Genomic DNA, 25,196 nt, shown 5'->3' on the forward strand with positions numbered 1-25,196 from the left:
ATTGCTTGAAGAGCTACTTTCTTTAGGAGACGATAAGTTGGCATATCCAGAGCTTTGAGGATGTAATCGACCTGCAGATTGAGTGTTTTTATAAATAAAGGCGATAAACCCGTTTCCAGCATGATCTTGTAACGACGCTGTTCGGCTTATATCGAACAGACGAATCTTCTTACGTGCACTACTATTCCAACGAGGTCATATACATACAACTGGGCTCGAATCAACAGAGTTGACAACTTCGTGATAAAACTCGTTCGAGGTCACATTTTCGGGGATTCTATCCGAACAACGAATGGTTTTAAGTTAAAATAAAAAAGGATATTGATATTAGTTTTTTTCTAATTATGGTTTAACTAAGAGTGTCCGTATGGGACCAGTAAGTAAGTTGTAAGTTATGGTCAATTAGGCTAGTTTTATTTACCTTTAAGATAGTCTTTAGAATGAATTAATAAAAATTAATTTAAAACAAAAAAGCAAGATCATGTAGTTTGGCGTACTCGAAGGAAGGTGGAAAATCCGTTTTATGTAAAATCTGAGCAATTTTTCTACTTGTTCATATTTCCGCCCTCCCAAAGCTTGATCCGCATAAAAAAACCCTGACCCTGAATTTACTAGTGTGCGTAATTTCCTTATTAAGAAAGCATTGCTTCCATGCTACGTTTATAGCTGTTTTCGCCTTAACAAGTTTTTTAGTGAGATGTTTTTCCATGCTCAAGTTCTTAGTAAAGCAGACTCCTAGATATTTGTATTCTTTTACCAACTCTACTCTTTCACCATTATAGTGCCATTGTTCACTTGCACCCGATCTTTTACCGCCATTTTTAAAAACCATCTCTTTGGATTTATTAACTTCCCATAGGAAGTTATTGTAATGGGTCCGATTTGTCAAATTGAAAATTTTGACATTTCTCGACGTTTCAAGGTCCCTAGAGTCGAAATAAAAGATTTTTAGAAAGATGTCTGTGCGTGCGTGTGTACGTACGTTTGTACGTCCGTACGTCCGTACGTTCGCGACGTTTTTTTCGTCGTCCATAGCTCAAGAACCAGAAGAGATATCGACTTCAAATAAATTTTGTTATACAGATAATAAGGCAGAAAGATGCAGAAAGGGCTCTCAACAAAATGGCGTGGGTGGTTTTTTTACGATAGCAGTTTGAAAAAAAGGTGAAAATTTTGGTTAACCCTAAATATCTTACGAACCAAAAACGCTAGAGACTTGAATTAAATTTTATATAATATATTGTAACGTGATACAAAACAGGTGTATTTTTTGAAAAAAATCAATATAACGGTTTTTTTTATAAATCAAAAAAACTAAAAAAAAAAATTTGTAACCTCCAAAATTTTACGACTGAAATATGATTTCATCTCTAAAACAGTTTTGTGCAACGACGAATAATGTTTTTGACATCTGATAAAATTTTGAGAAAAATCTAATTGACAGTTTTTTTTACAAAAAATAAAAACCTAAAAAAAATGTATAAAAGTTGGTAAAAATTGATTTTCGACTCAAATATCTTTTCAAAACTTTAAGATATTGGCTTTAATTTACTTTTATCTTTCAAAACATCTTGTTGCCAACATTCAGTTAAAGTTTGAAAAAAATCGATTTAACAGTTTTTGTACAAAAAATTAAAAACCGAAAAAAAAATTAACAAAAGTTCGTAAAAAATGATTTTCGACTCAAATATCTTTTAAAAGCTTTGAAAAAATAGGTTTTAACTAATTTTTTCTTATAAGAAATATTCTTTCAATATTAGGACAAATTTTGAGAAAAATCTAATTAACAGTTTTTTTTTACAAAAAATAAAAACCTAGAAAAAAATCTATAAAAGTTGGTAAAAATTGATTTTCAACTCAAATATCTTTTCAAAACTTTGAGATATTGGCTTTAATTTACTTTTATCTTTCAAAACATCTTGTTGTCAACATTCAGTTAAAGTTTGAAAAAAATCGATTTGACTGTTTTTGTACAAAAAACTAAAAACCGAAAAAAAAATTAACAAAAGTTCGTACAAAATGATTTTCGACTCAAATATCTTTTAAAAGCTTTGAAAAAATAGGTTTTAACTAATTTTTTCTTATATGAAATATTGTTTTCAACATTAGGACAAATTTTGAGAAAAATCTAATTGACAGTTTTTTTGACAAAAAATAAAAACCTAAAAAAAAATTTATAAAAGTTGGTAAAAATTGATTTTCAACTCAAATATCTTTTCAAAACTTTGAGATATTGGCTTGAGTTTACTTTTATCTTTCAAAACATCTTGTTGTCAACATTCAGTTAAAGTTTGAAAAAAATTGATTTGACAGTTTTTGTACAAAAAATTAAAAACCGAAAAAAAAATTAACAAAAGTTCGTAAAAATTGATTTTCGACTCAAATATCTCTTCAAAAATTTTAAATATTGGCTTCAAACTAATTTTATCTTATAAGAAATTTTGTTTTCAACATTTGGTAAAATTTTTAAAAAATTCGAATAGACAGTTTTTTTACAAAAAATAAAACTCTAAAAAATAACAATTCCTACTAAAACTTGGTAAAAAATTACTTTCGGCGCAAATAGCTTTTCAAAAATTAAAAAAATTGGCTTCAAACTTATTTTATTTCACGGAAAATATTGTTTTCAATATTCAGTAATTTGTATATAAAAATCCAACAGTCCGTTTTTTTCATTAAAAAAAATCTACAAAAAATAGTACGCAAATTTGGTAAAAATTGGTACGAGTACATATAGACAAACTTTGAAGCAAGACAAATCGACAGACGGGATGGGAAGTTATCAGTGTGGGTCGCATCCCAGCCTCTTTTTTAAATTTACCACTAGGTTCCACCTTTTACAATATTCAGCAAGCTTATTTATCATTAGCTGAAGGGACTGCGGAATATTCGCGAGCATAACAATGTCGTCAGCGAAAAGAAGAGCTATAATGTTAACGCCTGTGTACTCGATTCCTATTTGGTAAAGCTTCGACTATATCATCAATGAAGAGTGCAAACAAGCTTGGACTGAGTGCACAGCCCTGTCTAACTCCTGATTTCGTTAGAAACCATTCTGATAAACATTGGCCATTCCACAATGATGCTTTGGTAGTCTTGTATACATTTTGCAATATTGTACCGAACTTAAACGGTATTCCTATCTGGAAAAGCTTGTAAAACAGGGTTGTTTGTGATCCACGGTGTCGAAAGCAGCTTTGAAGTCAACGAAAAATGCAAATAGTTTCTTATTTCTCGATAGAAACAATTTCGCAATCAAGCGGAGTACAAAAATGTGATCGACGGTGGAGTATCCCGTTCTGAAGCCAGCTTGGAACTCACTAAGCAGATTATTAGAGTGTATCCAATCACTTACCCGACTGAGCAGAATCGATGTAAATATCTTATATGACGAGTTCAAAAACGAGAATTCTCTGTAGTTTTCGGGATGTTAATATTTTCTATAAGATAAAAGTAATTTGAAGAAAATATTTTTATTTGTTGAGAAGACATTTAAGCCGAACATCAATTTTTACCAACTGTTAGTAATGTTTTTTAGTTTTTATTTAAAAAAAAATCAATTTAACTAAATGGCAAAAATGTTATTCTTCGCTGCATACAATTATTTTGCAAAAAAAAAAATGTTTTAAATCATCGGACCGATTACAATATCTTTCAATAAGAAGTGAATAAAATAAACAGTAATGTACCAAGGTGACTCCCTTGTGGTACATTATAATTGACTATAAATCGATATGATAAGTTCCTCCTGAACATGATCTTTAATATCTATCTTTGAGATATGACGAAATCTCTATTAAGAAACGTTTATTAGGTTTAGTGTAAATTAATTAATTTATTAGTCTTATTTCATCTAAACAAAAAGTAGAAAATTGTAATAAATTAGGAATTGTAGATTTTTTTCAAAATTCTTTGTTGATTTTCACATATGGCAGAATTAAGAGAATGTGATATCACTCTCAGAATTAGAAATTATTTAAGAGTACAAAAAGTTTAAATAAGGCACAAAGTCATATTATAAGTAGTTTTTGGAAAACTCTAAACGCCTCATTACTTTTCGATCTATAGAACTTCAACCAGGCCTCATATCTTTAACTTTTTAAATGGGAATACAAAAAAAAGAACCAAATAAGATTTCCTAAAATCGAAAAGTAATTTTATTTAAAGATATAATGGAAAATAATGCATCCCAGTTAATTTCAAGTAATAAGATTAATTTGTTTATGGTCAAATTCGTTATGATTTTCACTTAAGTAAAAAGCCTTGGTGCTAAACCGTGGCGTAAACAAAATTAACAGGTCTATTACGAGCTATTTTTAGCGTGTTCTGTCGAAACATATGTAATGTTGTTTTAAAACTTAAAAAAAACACCATTCATAGTCATCTTCACAATATTTGAAATAAGAAGAAATTTACTTCAAAAAAGGAATTTATCGACTTCCTGATGTGACGTTAAGTTTTATCCACAATTCATTTTCTGAATCTGTGTGACGAACATCTTACATCCTCCTTCCCTGTGGAATAGAAAACCAATCGAAAATTACCTAAATTATCCAAGAAAACCACTTTTCGAAGTCAATTCTAATGGATTCATTCAGTTTGACTTGACATCGATGTTCTAAAGTCTAAACTCTAAAGAATGAATGAACCAGTGTCATTAACAACGTCATCATGATCGTCATCACCACTGTTAGCATTACTCCATCATCTGAGGTGGCATTGGCATTGGTAGTGGTGGGAAACTAGGAACTGGGAAGCATCTAAGCTGCAGATATAACTGTAAAGTACAAGTACGGAAGGGTATGTGAGAGTGAAGCGATGCGATGGTAGCGGTACCGCTCGGCGGTAACATGAACATTGTCGTGACGAAGAAACTTTTATTATTGATGGCTTCATTAAGCTTTTACGAGTATTTAAATGAAATTCACGAAATCATTTCGCCGACATTCAAGCATCAATTAGTAAAATGGTTTCCGCCAGTTGCTGCTCTAACCAAAAACGAATACGTACTACTGCTGAACAGAACAGAGAGAGAGAGATATCTATATCTACTTTATGCTATAAATGAATTGCGATTTTTGAAATTTTCAACTCCAATGAGTTGGTGGCTGCGGGCGCAATGATGTAAGGGCGGTAGATGAGGAAGCGGCCGTGCAGATCCTTTTGTGCTTAGCAAGTGACTCGGGTTTTAATTGACTTTGAATAGAATGCCAAATTAATGGTCCGTTATATGTATAAATCTACTCAGACATATAAATATACAATATACTTACCTACCTAAAATCTTATATGAGACGGGGGAGAGAATGTATAAGAATGGGTGATTAGGTTATGGCTTGGTGTGGAATGGAGGAAGGGTATGGCGCCTTTTAGCACAACTAAAGGTTCATATACTGATTACTGAATGGATGATTTTCATGTATCAGATATAAAGGTAATTAATTTGTTTATGTGAAAAGAATATAGGGAAATACATTCTATATGAATTAATAATTTTAATATAAGAGCTTTGACACCTGCCTGAATATTTTAAGTATAGAAAGGGGTTCCAAACGTAAAAACCATAAATAACAAATCACAGGATTGTTTAAGGGTAAAATTCATTAGGCAGTTCCGATAAGCGGAATCAACGATAGCGTCAACCTAGTTTAAAGTGCTCTTAACAATTTTCTAAGAACAGTGGTTTTGTGTGCAATATGTTCTAAACGTTTTCATAAAAAGTATCGGACTGCTAAGGTGAAGGAAGACAAACAAACCTACTTAGACACATTGTCTTGAACAAAAATTAATACATTTTATAAATTTAAACTGCTCAAAGTTCCTAGACTTTACGTCCATCAGGCTTTTGGAAATTGGTTGCAAAAGAATACGGACACATCTGCCTTTTAAAGGGCTATTTTTTAAAAGCTATAAGAAAGTTTTTAAAAAAAAAACACACATAAAGTTTAGAAAAATGCATGAAATCTTGATTTGAATCGATAGTACGGTCCATATAATTTAATGTTTGAAGATTATTTTATGCAAATGTTGACCTAGACTCAAATGGTCTATCTGCTTAGTCCAATTTTGGCATAGTCTTTCCAACATTTCAGCCGCTATCTGACGTACAAATTCTTCAATGTTGTCTGTCAATGCTTCAATTGAAGCGGACATAAGCTTTAACATAGCCCCACAAAAAATAGTCTAAAGGCGTTAAATCTCACGGGCTAGGCAGCCAATTGACCGGTCCCTTACGTGAAATAAAATGTTCACCGAACTCGCCTCTCAATAAGTCCATTGTTGGGCATGCTTTATTTTCGCCAATCGTGATTAAAATGTCGCGTTAGTATTTTAATGTAACGGGTTATCCATTTTGCGGTTTCAAAAGTATAGAACTTGAATATTCGACACCTATCAAACTATGTTGTTTAACCAATTTTTTTTAGTTGACATTTACGAAAATGGATCGCTTAACTATCGCACAACGCAGACAAATTGTTAAAACTACAAAAAAGCTGATTCTGCCACAGCAACATATCGTGCTTGAAGATCAGATTATGGTTTACATAATCGTCGAACTACGCAAGCAATTGCCAAAATTTTGAAGAAATTTGAAGAGCCTAGATTGGTTACAGATATTGTAAGGCCTGGTTAATCATCGTTTCGCTCGTTCCTGAATGTGTCGATTCCTCGTTCTAAGGAACTGAGACTGTCTTACGGCACATTATGGCGTCTTTTGCTTTTGGATCTAGACCCACATCCATATAAATTCCCATCGTAGATGAAACTACTGAAAAACTGAATTGTAGTATTTGAGATTTTGAGAATGCTCAAGTAATTGAAGAGAGGCCATTAAATCCACAAAAAGTCACTGTTTGGTGCGCTCTTTAGTCCGAATGTTTTATTGGACTTTACTTCCTTGAAAACGACGATGGAACCACTGTCACCATAAATTCAATAGTCACATGATAACTGACTTCTTTTCCTGCTTTTCAGCAATACTATTGATGAGAATATGTGGTTTCAACAAGACGGTGTTACACAACACGAGCACTTTAAAAACCAACATTCGTCAAGTTATGGCGTCAGTAATGGAGGGGACCTACAGTTTATATGCCGAATCCGAACGGCTAATTTGAGAAAGCGCTTTTTCGTGACAAGAGTTACTCTTATAGAATTTGTTAATTCCTCGCAAGAGGCAGTACCCGTGAAAAGACTTAAAATGGCATAGGCAGGGATCGAACCCAAGACCTCTGTTATGAGAGTCTAATGCACTAACCATCAAGGGTACTACAAAAAAGAAATATCATAAGAAAAATATTTAAAATGTGTTTTATTTATGTTCAATTAATTAACAAAAAATACAAACCTTAATTAAATAAATTAGCTATTAGCCTGTCTATTAAGATTCGGTTCGATTACTGATGACAGAACTCCAATTTAAAGAACTAGATTGCTCGTCACGCGAAGTGAGGTTCGAAAAATGTTGGTCAAACTTAATTTTTCGAATGTGTTGAAATAACAAAATGTTTTTAAATGAGGTTTTGTTTTATTATGCGGTTCAAATTTTGATATTTTTCTAAAACGACCACGTTAGGAAAAAGTAGTTATACCCAAAAATGAGTATTTTATGAACCTGTCTCATTTTTAAGGGTTAAATAAAAATACCTTATTGGTGCAGTTTTTTTTGTATTGCTTCTCAGAAATAGGTTCTTTCTAAGTAATATTTTGGTGGACCTCCTCTTGCTTTTATTACCGCTGCACATCGGCAAGACATTGAATGAGATAGGTTTTTCCATGAAGATGTGGGTATCATGTTCCAAGTTCCGGTAATTAGTTTTATTAATTCATCGCTTCTTCACAACCTCAAGTTTCATTATAAACCAAATATTCTCAATCAGATATAGATCTGGACTGTAGAGAGTCCAACTTAGTACATCAATATTATTTCCTTCGAAGTACTTTTTAACCTTAGAAACTAGAAAAAATCGAAATATTATTTTTAGTCATAAAAGTTTTAGTTTTTTGTAAAGCTCTAAATTAGTCCGTCATGGCAAAAATAAAAACAAGTTCATGCTTACATTTTTGGCTGTGTAACAAGGAGCATTGTCAGGTTTTCCAGGACTCTAAGGCAAGATTTTGCAATAACTTTGGATTCTAGAAAGCTCATTCCACCTTTTTTCATTTCCAGAGAAGCATCCCCACACCATCACAACTTCAGTTTTGGGGGGCATCCGCAAAATGCAGTCTGAGCTTAGCCTTTTTTTCGATTCTCTTTGCGTAACGATCCTCTCATCTCCAACATGGAGCTTGAATTTTGATTCGTCCGAAAAGATGACATTGTTCCACATATCTTGATTCCAATTTTGATGCTCCTGAGCCCATAGCAATCGTTTTTCTTCGACTCTTTTTGGAAAATCCGGCTTCAGTACCGGCTTGAGTGCTCTAATTCCAGCTTTCACGAGCCTTTTCTCAATGAGCTTAACGAAATTACTTTGCCTGTAGCTCGACAGTTCGTTTTTACGGTCCACTGAAGTCCTCAACCGATTCCAACAACTGTACAACACTAAAAAACGATCTTCCACTGGGGTCGTCTTTTTTAGCCTCCTTATGCCTTTTTTACTGCTAGCAGTTCCGGTCTCACGATATTTTTTTCAAATTCCACGCCACAGTTTGTTGAGCAATATTCACTCTCTTAGAAATTTCACGTGTTATCAGATTGAGGCATGAGATACAAAACATATTGGTTTTAACTTCCGAACTGTTTTCCCATTTTTTCTACAAAATCACTTCGGTTAGTATAGGACTAATATCACGAGCCAAATGCAGCTTTTATTAATAATAATATCCACTTTTATACAGTGTTGAATTACATGTTTTTACCTAGATTAAAAGAACTGATTTCGAAAGGTTAGGTTAGGTTGAAGTGGCTATCCAGATGCCATTGACGCACGTAGAACTCAAGGGTCGATTGTGATACCACTAATGAGGTTACTCATGGGAGAGTAATGAACTTAAACAAATCATTTCGTACTTTTAATAAAGTTAGAGAGACGTTTTGTGTCAATCGTTCCCAGTTCACTGGTTTTATCGAAGAAAGGATTACCGAGAAAGTTATTCCTTCTAATGGAGAGAGCTAGACATGTACATGAAGTCATTTGTGTAGACCCCTAGCATCAAAGCATGTCTTCCTATGAGGCAGTGTCCTGTTATTACTCCAATTGTAGAGCTTATACTTTGTCTGCTCAGTGATATCAAGCCTTTTGACCGTTTTAAGTCTATACTTGGCCATATTTGCTTGGTTGCTAGGCAGGTGGTACTCTGTGACCATCTAGCATTTGTTAATTCTAGAGCATATTGCTTGAGAAGATATTTGCATGTAGCAAGTTGTGTTCCTTTCCGTTTTTGGCGAGCTCATCGGCTTTTCAATTTCCCGGAATGTCTCTGTAGCCCGGCACCCAAATGAGGTAAATGTTAAACTGTTTCGTCATCTCATTCAGAGATGATCGATAATAGTGGACTGTTTGAGAGTTTGTGGAGACAGACGCGAGAAATTTAAGAGCGGCTTGGCTGTCTGAGAAGATTCGTAAAATCACCATTACTTCTGCCTGGAATACACTACATTGATTGGGAAGTCTATAGGATACACTGAGATTCAGTTGTTCCGAAAAGATAACACTTCCAACTCCGTCATCGGTTTTTGAACCGTCTGTATAGAAGGGTACCGCATCGTCTTCCAGGGGTCTCTCTTCTTCCCAAGAGGATCTTGAAGGGATGGACACATGGAAGCTTTTACCGAATACCATTTTTTGGGTGGTATAGTCTAAGCGATCTGGGATAGATCTGAAACTGTCTAGAATAGTAGTATGTCCAGTATTGTCACTGGTCCATTGAGAGGTGGCTCTAAGCGTTACACATGATTTGGCAGCCACCTTTTTGGAGAAGATGTCAAGTGGTGTTAGGTTTAAAAGCACTTCCAGTGCTGCGGTTGGTGATGAGCGAGGTGCTCCTGTGATGCATATACCTGCTGACCGCTGGACTTTGATGAGCTTATTTAGAATTACCATCTTGTCCAGTGCGGTCCACCATACGACAGCTCCATAAATGAGTGTCGGTCTGATTAACGAAGTGTATACCCAGTGGGTTATTTTTGGTGAAAAGCCCCATTTTGATTATATGGCCTTTTCACAAGTAAAAAGCGGTACAGTAGCCTTTTATACTCTTTCATCAATATTTGCCTTCCAATTTAGTTTTTTGTCTAAAATGAGGTCTAAATATTTAGCTTGGTCGGAAAAGCTTAATGGTATTCCTTTAATCTTAGGTGGGCTAATCTGAGGAATTTTATATTTTCTCGAAAAGAGTATTAATTCTGTTTTGTGTGGGTTGACGTCCAATCCACATTGCTTAGCCCATTTAGTTATCCTGTTTAGGGCAATTTTGTAGGAGTTCCGAGAGAACTTGGGGGGGCTTCCCGATACAGATATTGCAACGTCTTCAGCATAGGCAATCACCTTAAAACCCTCTGCTTCCAATGCTGTAAGTAGGTCCACCTTGGGGAGTGCCTCGATTCACCGATCTGGTATTAGTAAAAATTCTCATGTTAGAAATTATTGTCCTGCTTTTGAGCATGAGACTTATAAGATCTATGAGTGACTTTCTAATTTCAGCTTATCCATTGCTGTTGTGATCGCCTGGTAACTGACTTGTTAAAAGCGCCTTCAATATCTAGGAACGCTTTTAAGTTATATTGTTTGTATTCGAGGGAATATTCAATAATACAATAATACATGTGGAAATGAGACATGGTTTTAAGTTATGTCTGATGTTAATTTCAATCAATCTTTCCAAGGTTTTAAGAAGGAAGGATGATAGGCTGATTGGTCGTAGATCTTTAAGGTTAACGTGTGAGGGTTTCCCTGCTTTAGAAATTAAGACTACTTTTGCCATTCTCCAAGCTCTGGGAATATATCTCAACACTAAACAGCTTGTCAGAGTGATTTCCACTGGTGGAATGATCACTGATTTCGAAAAGGGTAGTAAAATATTTGACCAACATTTTTCGAACAGCGCTGTATATGGTATTTTGGTTCTTAATTTTTTTCAGGAACTCATGAACCGATTTCAATACTTTTTTTCTGAACAAGCTCTTCTATTTTCTAAACAATGTATGATGATCGAAAATTTTAAACATTGTTTTTTGGATTAAAAAAAAATATTGCCTTTTTTGTAGTGAACATCTCTATAAAAACGATCTTACTATTTTCAAAATAAAGGTTTGGTGGGAAATGAAATGACATTTAATTTTTTTGAAATCAAACTTATTTTGCAGGTTTATTTTTAATTGTTTATTTATATGTACTACTTCTTAAATGACTCTTTGAATGCAAGAGCAAGTTCGTGCGATGAAGTTAAAAAAAAAAAAAAATGGGGTTGCGCAGCAGTCCGTTGTGAACCAGGGCCTAATGACTTACAACTCTCAACCATTCCTGTGTGCGAGTACTGTTGTCAGGAATGGAATGGAATGGCTAGTTTGAGAAAGCCCTTTTCATGACAAGAATTACTCTTGAAGGATTTGTCAATTCCTCGCAAGAGGCAGGAAAAGATTTTTAGAAAGATGTCTGTGTGTGCGTGTGTACGTACGTTTGTACGTCCGTACGTCCGTACGTTCGCGACGTTTTTTTCGTCGTCCATAGCTCAAGAACCAGAAGAGATATCGACTTCAAATAAATTTTTGTATACAGATGATAAGGCAGAAAGATGCAGAAAGGGCTCTCAAGAAAATTGTGTGGGTGGTTTTTTTACCATAGCAGTTTGAAAAAAAGGTGAAAATTTTGGTTAACCCTAAATATCTTACGAACCAAAAACGCTAGAGACTTTAATTAAATTTTATATAATAGATTGTAACGTGATACCAAACAGGTATATTTTTGAAAAAAAATTCAATATAACGGTTTTTTTTTTAAACCAATAAAACTGAAAAAAAAAAATTTGTCACCTCCAAAATTTTACGACTGAAATATGATTTTATCTCTAAAACAATTTTGTGCAACGAAGAATAATGTTTTTGAAATCTGATAAAATTTTGAGAAAAATCTAATTGACAGTTTTTTTTATAAAAAATAAAAATCTAAAAAAAACATTACTCAAAGTTCGTAAAAATTGAATATCGATTCAAATATCTTTTCAAAAACATTAAATTTAGGCTTCAAACTTATTTTATCTTATAAAAAATATTGTTTTTAACATTCTGAAAAATTTTGAGAAAAATCGAATTGACAGTTTTTTTTACAAAAAATAAAAACCTAAAAAAAAATTATAAAAGTTGGTAAAAATTGATTTTCGACTCAAATATCTTTTCAAAACTTAGAGATATTGGCTTTTATTTACTTTTATCTTTCAAAAAATATTGTTGTCAACATTCAGTTAAAGTTTGAAAAAAATCGAATTGACAGTTTTTTTTACAAAAAATAAAAACCTAAAAAAAAAATTATAAAAGTTGGTAAAAATTGACTTTCGACTCAAATATCTTTTCAAAACTTTGAGATATTGGCTTTAATTGACTTTTATCTTTCAAAGAATTTTGTTGTCAACATACAATTAAAGTTTGAAAAAAATCAAATTGATAATTTTTTTACAAAAAATAAAAACCTAAAAAAAAAAATTTATAAAAGTTGGTAAAAATTGATTTTCGACTCAAATATCTTTTCAAAACTTTGAGATATTGGCTTTAATTTACTTTTATCTTTCAAAAAATCTTGCTGTCAACATTCAATTAAAGTTTGAAAAAAATCGAATTGACATTTTTTTTACAAAAAATAAAAACCTAAAAAAAATGTATAAAAGTTTTTAAAAATTGATTTTTGACTCAAATATCTCTTTAAAAATTTTAAGTATTGGCTTTAAAGTAATTTTATCTCATAAGAAATATTGTTGGTAAAATTTAAAAAAAATCGAATTGACAGTTTTTGTTACAAAAAATAAAACTCAAAAAAAAAAACAATACTAAAACTTCGTAAAAATTTACTTTCGACTCAAATAGCTTTTCAAAACTTAAAAATATTGGCTTGAAATTTATTTTATTTCACAGAAAATATTGTTTTCGATATTCAGTAATTTTTAAATAAAAATCCAACAGTCCGTTTTTTCATATAAAAAATAAAATCTACAAAAAGAGTACCCAAATTTGGTAAAAATTGATACGAGTACATAAAGACAAACTTTTAAGCAAGACAAATCGACAGACGGGATGGGAAGTTATCAGTGTGGGTCGCATCCCAGCCTCTTTTTTTTAAATTAAGGTGGCACAGGCAGAGATTGAACCCAAGACCCCTTGCATGATAGTCCAACACACTAACCATCATGCCACGGGTACTACCCGTGCGATCAAGTTGCATACTTTATTATGTTTGTTTTTGATTATAAATAAATCATGTTTTAACAAATGTTTCACATTTGGTTTCAAGGCAAGTCGGGACCAAAAATTAAATGAACAATGTTTCCAAAGCTTTGGCCTGCATTGATAAAAAGAAAAGAAAACCTCGTTTTAAGAACTATTCAATTAATAAATAGCATAACAAAAAAAAATAAAATGCACGACTGGGTCGCACGAACTTGCTCCTGTATGCTAAGAGTATGTTTAAAAAAGTACTTTTTATATAAGATTTAAAAATATACCTGTAAAATAAGTTTGTCTTCAAAGATATAAATGCCAATATGTACAATTGTATATAATGAAAACCATAGTACTCTCATGAGCAGAAACTTTTAGGGCGACCAGATGCAGAGTCGTTGGCGTGGCGTTAGTATCGAAAGTGGAGAAATTCAGCGGGAGCGAGAGAAAAATATTATTCCCATTCCCTTAAGCAGCCAGCAGAATAAGGGAGATAATTAATTTTCGACCCAAAAAGTCAACACAATTTCCTTCATTTTATTTGAGTGTATCCCCGTATAAGTTTTCACATAAAGAGCTTCCATATGAAGGTTTATGAATTTGTTTTTGCTTTATTTATATCAATGCACTTCATATAACAAACAAAATGGCTTAATATTGTATCTAATAAGGGGATGAAACAAACTTTTGCATGCTTAAGTCAGCTGTTTAGGATCTTTTACCGATATTTGTTTTTATTTACATTCATAAGTCTGCTTTTACTTGGGTTAGATCTTTGTATATGAAAAATGGTTTCTGTTATGTATAAAGCTACGATGCGATTCATATAAATTCAACTTGTTCCTCGAAAGCTTTTTTCCTTTAGATAGCTTTATTGTAATTTCATATAGGAAGAACCAGGATGGAAAATAAATAAGATAAGAAAGAGGCAGACCATGAAAGTTTAAATTGTAAGGCGATCGCCTATTGGTTGTGTAGTCAGGTAACAGGTAGATGTCTGAAACGACCATAGAATAGTTCACTTGGCGTGTTTAGCTTTATGCAGATAAATAGATAAGGACATGTTCATGATGATAATGAAGGAATGTTATTGGTAGCTAAAATACATTCCTTATTTACTACAAGTTTTCAGGGCAAACATGGAATTTGTACGTTCAGTTTATTTATTTTGTTAAAATTTAAAAAAAATAACCAGCATACGAACAAGAAGGTACAAGAAATTGCTATTCATGTGTTGTTTACAGCCAGGCTTTTGAGCGTTTTGGATTTTAGTTATGAAGTGAAACGTAAGCAGTAGTTGTAGAACTTATAAGTAGTTATAATGTGTATACGTTGAAAAACCGATTCTAATAGAAATTACATATACTCTTTCTGGCCCGTTTCATTAACTTGTACTAAGTATTTATTCTTTTATATAGGCGAAGGCAAGTAAATCATGTGTGAAACAACCTTATTCGTAAATAATTATATTTTAAAATCACATATACAAAGGCACCAAGATAATACTTCTTGATAGACACTTTAAAATAGATTGTTGATTAAAAATATCATATCCGATACAGTTGTGCTACATGGGCGGCCATATCGTTGGTATTTACAATAATTTTAGTTATAAAAATACATAAATATGTACCAAATGCACTAATTTAGATAAAAGCTACGAATTTAATTGCAATTTTGTCAAAATAGTGCGCTATTTCGGGCTCATGCAGTTAAAATCTTAAAAAACAAACTATTTTAAGATTCAAAATTTCGCCCGAAAAATAAGTTTGTCTTCAAAAATTTAAATGCCATTATATAAATAAAAAAACATTTTATTTTTCAAATTTTTTTTATGAAAATCGTTAGAGCGGTTTTTTTTTAAATTAATTTTTTATATATAAAATTTTTCAATTTTGTTCTAAAAATATTTTTGATACGCAGTTGTTTAGAGATTGTTAATATACGCTATACATTTGAATTTCGTAAAAAAATGTTGACCCGTTTTTGAGATATCGAATTTTGAAAAAATAAAATTCAATATTTTTTTAAAAATCCAAACAATAAAAAATTGCACTTTTGATAATCAAATATTGTTAAAGCAATATAAGAGCTTATTCAGAAAAAAAATTATTGAAATCGGTGTATAAATTGCTGAGAAAATTAAAAAACAAAATAACGGTTCAATGAGCGGTACCTTTCCTGAGCAATAAAAAAATTTGTTTTTCTTATTAAAAGAAGCCAAGTTAAAAAATAAAATTTTAGAGAAAATTTAAAGAAAATCTATCGGTTTGTTTTTGAAAAAATTCGAATTTTCGTTTTTTGACCAAAAAAATTGTATGGTGGCCACTGTTAGTTTTGATCTTAAAAAAAAAATGAAAAAAACGCCTAACGCGAATCTGCTCAAAACCTTAACTTCCAAGTTTGAACTCAATCGACCCAATGGTTTAGGCTGTAGGAGCGTGGACAGACAGACAAAACCGACCGGACGGAATCGCGGGACCCACTTTTTTCGACTTGTCTACCATCGTAATATCATGTTTGATTAAAATCTCGAGTTCGAAATTTTGCACGAATGCAAAACTTGCCATATAGTTCCTATATGTCGCAAGTAAAAACAATCTATTAATAATTAAAATGTTACAACAATTACTGAGATGAGTGAAAAAGTCTTTAAATAAAAAAAAAGTCTACTAACTTTAAATTTTAAGCCTTATGAATACAAAAACATAGAAATATCATCAGAAACTGCACAAAATCCTAGAGAAGACGAGAGCCATCAGTGAAGACACAACACAGCCCCATGCGAGCTCCTTATCTCTTAACATGATTTCTTGTTATGTTCCACATCTTTATACATACGTAGGAAAGTGAGCTATCAATTCGATTAAGATTTGAATTAAAAATCACAATCATTCCCTTACGCCCCCTCACGACCCCTGGGAAGAGCTAACTGATAAGAAAATAATCTTCGATTCGAAATGTTTTTTTACAAAACAAAAAAAGACAACACATGATGATGATCGCACAACCGATGTGATGTTTCTTCAAGAATTCGTATTGATTTGATCGGTCGGCAATTCTATTCTAGAAAGATTAATGATTCAGCTTATAGTCTCTCAATTTCGATGAAATTACCATTCGAACTGACCGCTTAGTTGGTCGAAGTCTTTTGTCTAGATAACGTCCCCCTAGAAAATTCGTTATAAAAATTTAAGTTTGTGTTCGTTCGTTCGTTCGTTCGTGCTTTGCGTGTGTATTGTCAGAAAGTTGGAATTGTTCGTCAATTTTTTTTATGGTAAAAGTCCTGGCTTTATATGGTGCTTTAAGTGAACGTTATAATCTTTTGGTAGTTAAATAATTGTAAAGGGTCGTCCGTCGTCCTGTTTCGTTTTTTAATCGTTTGTAATCGTTCTCTGGTGGTAATTTGTTGAAATAGTATTTTATATAAATAAAACTAAGACTTACTGCAACTAAATACCTATATACATATGTACATTTATGTACTTTGCATAAGTATCTGTAAGATACATCTATAAAGAAGCAGCAGATTAGATTTCAACCTTTTGTACCGCTGAGAGAGAGCGGACAGTGACGTTTACATTTGCATTGGAGTTTTTTTGGGAATTACTCTCTAAAAAATCTCTCTTTTATTGTCACTCAAAAATAATTGACATTTCGGTAAACGTAATTTGAATTTTAAGGCGCTTCTTATGGTAGTTTGTTTGTTTAGTTACCTAAATTGTTTTAATCTTATTAACTAAAAAAAACGTTGTTCTTGTACTTATTTTCCTTCATATACAACTTTAAATACTTTCTATTTGTGTTTTCGTCTTTTAATTTGCATTGTGTTTGTATTTGATGTAAGTATGTATTTGTTTTAATTGTATGTTTGTTTTTATATTTGATTGAACATTGTTTTAATTGTATTTTTAATTTAAATGTCATTGAAAGTCTGTCTGTTTATATTTAAATGTAATTTCTATTACCTACGCAATTGAATTGTTTTGTAAAATGTTTGTGTACCTATGATCCTAAAATTAAAAAATTATGTTGACCACTGAATAAAATAAACTAAAAATAAACTAAATTTTTTTTAAAATTGACAGTAAAAGTTGCCGATTTTTCTAAATATTTTTCTGAATGTTGAAAACAATATAATAAAAAATAAATAAATTGGGTGGCGCAACTGTCCGTTTGAGAACTAGGGCCTACTGATTGACATCTCTCAGCCATTCATGTGTGCGAGTACTGTTGACAGGGATGGAAAACAATATAATATAATCTCAAATTTTTGGAAAGATATTTGTGTCGGAAATCGAATTTTACCAACTTTGAGTAACGTTTTTAATGGTTTTTATTGTTTATAAGAAAACTGTCAATTTGATTTTTCTCAAAATTTTACCAGATGTTGAAAACGTTATTTTTCGTTGCACAAAATTATTTTGGAGATGAAATCATTTTTTATTCATACAATTTTCAAGGCAACAATTTTTTTTCAGCTTTTTAGATTTATAAAAAAAAAGTTAATTGGATTTTTATCAAAAAATATACTTCTTTGGTATCACGTCACAATATATAATACAAAATTTAATTGAAGTCTCTGGGGTTATTGGTTCGTGAGATATTTAGGATAAATCAAAATGTTCACCTTTTCTTAAACTGCTATGGTAAAAACAAACACCAACGAAGTTTTGTTGGGAGCCCTTTCTGCATCTCTCTGCATTATTATCTGTATAACAAAATTTGGTTAGTGTGGATATCTCTACTAGTTCTTGAGCTATGGACGACAAAAAAAATGTCGCGAACGTACGTACACACGCACGCACAGGCATCTTTCCAAAAATCTTTCATTTCGACTCTAGAGACCTTAAAACGTTGAGAAAAGTCAAAAAATTTTAATTGGACAAATCGGATCCATTACAATCACTTTCTATGGGAAGTTAATACTTCCTATGAAAAGTTAATAATGCTTAGTGCAGTCTTGAATTCTTTCCAAAACATAAAAAAAACTAAGGGACTTAAAAAAACACATTCATAAAGATCTGCCACAAAATGTTCGAATTTTTCTACAGTCTTTTACCGATTTTCAGATTCCTCCGCAAGAGTTATTTTTCGGTCAGAACATAACTAAGATACGTTAAGGTATATAATACAATACTTAATTATTATTTATTTAAGGACATCCACTTTACAAAATTACAAGTTAATATAATGACTTTCTTACCATCAAAATTCTTTTGTCGAAAACCATATATGATCTGTTTTTTTGTAAATCTTTTCTTTTTATTTTTCTAAAAAATTTAGCTTATTGAATAAAATAATTTTAAAGCTAATACCATTATTTATTTTCGAGAAATTTGAGTCGAAAATCAGATTTTACCAAATTTTTAAGTTTTTCTTTAAGATTTGTATATTCTATAAAAGAGCTGTCAAAAAATGTTAAAAATTATATATTTTTTGTTTTTCGTTTAGTAAAATTATGTCACACAATGTCTTTGACTTTTGGGGATTTTGGGTCAAAAATTATTTTTTACCAACTTTTTGTAGCATTTTTCCAAGCTGATGCTGCCAATAAGTGACATAACTCCTCCTGCTCTTGAAATCTTAAACGATTCTATGAGACGAATCTTCTTTTGGACTCGTACAGCTGCTATAGTACTAAAAGATATTGACATTCACAAATCCGCTGGTCCGGATAGTATCTCCGCTATTTTCCATTTTTCCTATTCCACTGGTCTTTTTCTCAGTGTATGGAAAACTGCATTTGTCCAGCCTGTCCCTAAAAAAGGCGATTCCTCCTCCCCCTCTTACTATTTTCCAATTAAACTTACGTTCCTTCTTTTCAAGGTCTTTTAAACGCTAATCAATTTTCAGCTTAAGAAATATCTTGAAGAACGGAAGCTTCCAAATGACCGGCAGTATGGCTATCGTTGCAATAGGTCCACTGGTCATCTCATGGTTTATCTCACCAAAAAGTGGAACAAATCTTTACATCGTTTTGGAAAAAGTAAGATTTTTGCACTTGATATTTCAAAAGCATTTGATAGAGTTTTGCATCAACCTCTCTTATCGAAAATACGTTTTTTCGGTATTAATGAATCTCTTCTTTGTTGTGTTAGAAATTACCTTTCGGACCGTTCAATTCAAGTAGTATTGGACGGCTTTAAATCTGATATCTACAAAATAAACGTTGGTGTACCCCAGGGCTCCGTTTTGTCTCCGATCTTTTTCTGAAATTTCTAACCCAATAAATTGTTTCGCTGATAACAGTACCTTCAGCTTCTCATATTCGTTTTTAGATTATCATCCTTTTTCGTCGGATGTGGACCACCAACGGCAACATATGACAAGCTCATTAAATAGTAGAGTAGTACTTGCATTAAGGAGACTGAACATCTACCAGTCCTAGATATGTGCATTACAAACCACTTGTTGTAGAGTGATCACATATTTAACATCGCCAAAAAGGCTGCTAGGTTTTTAGAATTTCTGCGACGATGCAAGAAGTTTTTTACCAATTCTGATCTGGTTATAATTTACAAAGCTTTTATTCTCGAGTATAAATCTCATATTTGGGCTGGTGCACCAATAACGTACTTGACTACTTGAGCTCTAAAAATAATAGGAGATCGTTTTCTTACCAAGACATTTGCTTTTCTTGAACACCACCGCAAGGTGACATTGTTGTATGGATATTTTTATAAACAATGCTCTAGTGCAATAGCCAGTTACAAACATTTCCTAGCTAGATTGGTTAGAGATATATTTGGGATTGAAGCATTTTTAAACTTAAAAAACCAGCCACTCAATTGGATCTTAAAACTTTTTTTTTTGTAATCAATATCTACACCAGTTCTTAAGATTTGGCCGAAGAAAAAAAGAATTTCCAAAACATACGAACGTTTGATTTTAATTCTAAATACCCTGAAACGTCGATAAATGTGAGCATTTTCCATTAGATAAATCGGACCAATTACAATAACATCAAGAGCCATCAAAAACCAAAATGCTAGAAAAGTATACTAGTTCTGTAGTATATAAAAAACCTTAGTGATAAGTCTTCCGTGGAAATTATTGAGATAAACAAATAAGCCAAGTTCTAAATTTACATTAAGGCAATTCAATTATAAAATCAGAAAATTATTTTTTTTTGAATGATAATTGACTAAAATCTAGTTGATTGCCTTGGCAAAATTTCTGTTACTTTGGAATTCACAATTTATTTTATTTCAAAAAGTTCAAGTTTACCCTTTCCTTAGACAGTGCCATTTGAGTATAAAACAATTAATATAGAACGTTTCTAAAGCGACAACAATATATTATTTTAGTGCAGAAATAAAAGTTTTTGTCAAGTTTTTGTATATTTTTTTTCTAGAGGCTTGTTTTCCTCAAATTTATTGTGTCGATTTTCAAGTTTTATTTAAAACCTACTTTTTACCAACTTTCACTGTTAAGACTTTTCCATTATTGTTTCATAGTTTTTTACATAAATATTATCATATTTCTAAAGTCAAAAATAAAATGGTCTTTAAATTTCAATAAATCATCATTTAGATGATATTTATGTGCGAACTTTCAAAAATTCCAATTCAAATCCTTTGAACATTCCTCATGCATTCACACTTAAAAAAATAAAACGATAGTAGATAATATAGTTAGCCATAGGATAGATAGGAAGCCAATAAAAATAGTTGATCGTTTATTGAGAGATACATTTTATCCTGTTTCACTTATATTCAAAGTCTGAAGAGAAGACATCCTTTTAAACACATAAAAAACATTCCATGGAGTTAATGAATGATATACTGGCAGTAAAGATTCATCTTTTTGCTATTTTATGAACTACACTATTACTATCAGTACCTATGTTCCTTATCTATCTATATATAGATATACATTTTACTGTTATGGCATCTTAAAACCCCCATACAGTACATTACTATAATTCTGCCCGCACCACCCAAAAGTCAACGGCTTGTGTTTCTATATATCCTTTAACCAAGTCTGTTGCTTATTATAGCTCTAAGGACGAGGAGTGTACCAACGTAGTTCCCTATATAGTCGTGGTGTAGTCGTTACACTCATAGTCCTTATAGCCAACCAACTAAAATATATAGATAGGTCCCAATGCCGTTATAATAATTTCGCTCGAAGAAACCACTTGTTGCATTTTGGTGTCTACATCTATGTCCTTGTCGTGTGTCATGTTGGTCGGTCGTACGGAATGAAGGAGTGTTGCAAGTAAGAAGCAATTCGGGCAGTTTATGGCTTTTGTCTGATGTTGGCCTCCCTTATATTCGTCCTGGTGATAGCCTGAAGGGAGTCTGGCACATCTTATCTCTATATATACCTATATATCTCGAGATATATCTATTCTATGTGTATGTTTGTATGCATATTTATAACCTTGTGTCGTATCGCATAATAAATAAATTGAATTGATACACTTTGGGGATTTTGTATATAAAGGACTCGTTGTTGTCCTTACGTTGTTGGCGTTGTTGTCCTGCCAAAGCCGAAGCCGATCCGATGAATTGTTTTTCTTTTGTTGTACTCCATTTGGAAGCCATTAAGTGACTTATATCGGTTGGTTCTTGCAATATTTTTTTTTTTTTTTCGTTTTTGCTTGTTCCTAATGTCTTATGTTTCATTGATGTTTCAAGATTTACATGAAGCATCCTGGATGGATCTGAATCCTGGGGCAGTGTTTGAATATATACGTAATACTAAAAATGTCTATTGGATAGTGTTCCTTTAGATATCATGGGCCTAGGCTTATTATGTCTTTATGTTTGACAAATGTATTATTCCTGTTTTTATTTTTTGAAGGTCTTCAGTTCTGTTTTCTTTCAATAGGACAAAGTTTATTGTTGTTTTGTCACAATTTTATTTTATCTGATGCGCCCTCATTCATATTCCTTTTGAGTTTCTTCTATAAAATTTCTATTGGAACATTGTTGTCGCTTGTCGTCGTCGGCATTGGAGTTGGAGTTTGGCGTTGGCGTTCATCTTGAATTCAGGTTTTGTTCTTTTCCTTTTTATTACAGGCATGAACATTTTAATAGGTCAGCCATTTGTCTTTCATTAAGTTTATCATGTAAAGTATTAGGAAGAGGAAGATTTTTTTCTGTTTTTTTGAAAACATCATGTTCGAATTTTGTTTAACATTATATTTTATGTGATAAAATATGTATAAACCAAAAAATTTGTTTTTATGTGTTTTTGTCATTCTCTCTTAAAAGCAGATGTTTCTTTTTTAAAAAAATTAGTATTGTGTTTTAATAAATTATGAGACATTTTTATGCTTTCAGTAAAAATTTAAATTTGTATCTAGAAAAAATTATAAGATATCGCCTTAACGAGAAATCTTTATATGTATAAAATCTTTTCTTGAGATGGCTTAAAGATGAAATCAAGAATTTGAAAATATGTCCTTTGGTTAATTCGGTTATAAAAATGTCACCATCGTCTTCAAAACCAAACAACTAGCATTCTGAAAAGTATCTACTTATAAAAACCAAAATAATAAAAGAGGCTGGAATGCGACCCACACTGATAACTTCCCATCCCGTCTGTCGATTTGTCTTGCTTAAAAGTTTTTCTATATGTACTCGTATCAATTTTTACCAAATTTGCGTACTATTTTTTGGAGATTTTATTTTTTATGAAAAAACGGACTGTTGGAATTTTATATAAAAATTACTGAATATCAAAAACAATATTTTCTGTGAAATAAAATTAGTTTGAAGCCAATATTTTTAATTTTTGTTATCTATTTGAGTCGAAAGTAAATTTTTTAGTTTTATTTTTTGTAAAAAAAACTTTCAATCTGATTTTTTTCAAAATTTTACCGAATGTTGAAAACAATATTTCTTATAAAATAAAATTAGTTTCAAGCCAATATTTAAAATTTTTGAAAAGACATTTGAGTCGAAAATCAATTTTTACCAACTTTTGTTAATTGTTTTTTTAGGTTTTTAATTTTTTGTACAAAAACAGTCAATTCGATTTTTTTCAAAATCTTACTGAATGTTAACAACAATATTTTTTAAAGTCAAAAGTAAATAAAAGCCAATATCTCAAAGTTTTGAAAAGATATTTGAGTCGAAAATCAATTTTTAACAACTTTTATACATTTTTTTAGGTTCTTATTGTTTGTAAAAAAACTGTCACTTCGATTTTTCTCAAAATTTGTCCTAATATTGCAAAAAATATTTCTTATAAGTACAAATTAGTTAGAAGCTATTATCTCAAAGTTTTGTAAAGAAATTTGAGTCGAAAATCATTTTTTACCAACTTTTGTTAATTTGCTTTCGGTTTTTAATTTTTTGTAAGAAAACTGTCAATTCCATTTATTCAAAAGTCTACTGAATGTTGACAACAATATTTTTTGAAAGATAAAAGTAGTTTTAAGCCAATATCTCAAAGTTTTAAAAAGATATTTGAGTCAAAAATCAATATTTACCAACTTTTATACATTTTTTCTCAACATTTTATCAGATGTCAAAAACATTATTCTTTGTTGCACAAAATTGTTTTGGAAATGAAATCATATTTTAGTCGTAAAATTTTGGTGGTGACAATTTTTTTTTTCAGTTTTTTTGATTTATAAAAAAAACCGTTAAATGGTTTTCTTCAAAAAATATACTTCTATGATATCACGTTTAAATATATTATATAAAATTTAATTCAAGTCTCTAGCGTTTTTGGTTCGTAAGATATTTAGGGTTAACCAAAATTGTCACTTTTTTTTAAAGTGCTATGGTAAAAAAAACCACCCTCGTAATTTTCTTGAGAGCTCTTTCTGCATTATTATCTGTATAAACAAATTTATTTGAAGTCGATATCTATACTGGTTCTTGAGCTATGGACGACGAAAACAATTTCAAAGGTACGTACACACGCACGCACAGACATCTTCCTAAAAATCTTTTATTTCGACTCTAGGGACCTTGAAACGTCGAGAAATATCAAAATTGTCAGTTTGGCAAATCGGACTTATTACAATAACTTCCTATGGGAAGTTTAAAATTAAAAAAATTGAGTAGCCTTCATTAAGGAAGGGTGTTGTACCAAAAGATTCTCAAAAATCGATTACGTTTGTGTCTCAAATAGCTTTGCCTTTCTTATTTATTTATTTAATTAAACAGGTCAAGAGGGAAACCAAAATAATAGTAAATGTTTAACGTCAATAGCTGATAGCTTAAGTATACCTATAAGTTGGTGTCTTGAATCAAAAGAAGTACATTCGAATCTTGTGAAACGTTTTAAAACATTTTCAATCTTTTCTGTCCTAATCTTGTTTAATGAGATCCATACAGTATGCTAAAATAGATTTCACAACGGTTAGTTAGTCCCTTAAAATAACTAGAAACAAATCCTAGCATAGAATTATCAATGTGTAGTTTAAAATTGCGTTGTTGATCAAATAAAACGACAAAGAAGTCATCAATTTCTTAAAAATGAAAAACAGTAGACTTGTTTCGAAAAAATAACATAGTTTTTAAGTCTTCTTGAAGGAGAAATCAATCATTGTAGCGTCTTTCAAGCGGAAATTTTAGCTATCAAAGAGGTTCTCTTTTAGCTAAGAGAAAACGTTATATCAACTTCTGATATCCGCATCTTCTCTGACAGACAGGCTGCTATCAAATCCCTTGACGGTGTCTTAACCAAATCTCTAACAGCCCTCTTATGGAGATGGCGCAGCAATTTAACAGGAAATTGTAGAGCCGATGAACCCGTTAAAAATGGAACCGTCATCCCTATTTCACCTGAAAGAGAGGAGATAGGTATACCGATAGCTACATGTAAACTTATGATAGAAGAAACAGCTTTTTGCGATAGC

The 25,196-nt window shown here is 31.6% G+C and overlaps 1 protein-coding gene across 2 annotated transcripts in view; it reads left to right on the forward strand.

Annotated features, from left to right (window-relative positions):
• The first annotated feature begins 16,521 nt into the window (after nt 1–16,521).
• The window catches only part of LOC129948884 (CUGBP Elav-like family member 2), a 434,239-nt gene continuing 425,564 nt past the window's right edge, over nt 16,522–25,196 (forward strand). The window contains exon 1 of one of the 2 annotated variants that reach the window (XM_056060028.1): nt 16,522–17,029. The gene's annotated coding sequence lies outside the window, so the exon portion shown is untranslated. Of the gene's footprint in view, nt 17,030–17,075; nt 17,212–25,196 lie in introns of those variants that run through there. The other variant, XM_056060027.1, reaches the window with a different exon arrangement.

Source organism: Eupeodes corollae, chromosome 3 (assembly GCF_945859685.1).
Source record: "Eupeodes corollae chromosome 3, idEupCoro1.1, whole genome shotgun sequence".
Classification (NCBI taxonomy): domain Eukaryota; kingdom Metazoa; phylum Arthropoda; class Insecta; order Diptera; family Syrphidae; genus Eupeodes; species Eupeodes corollae.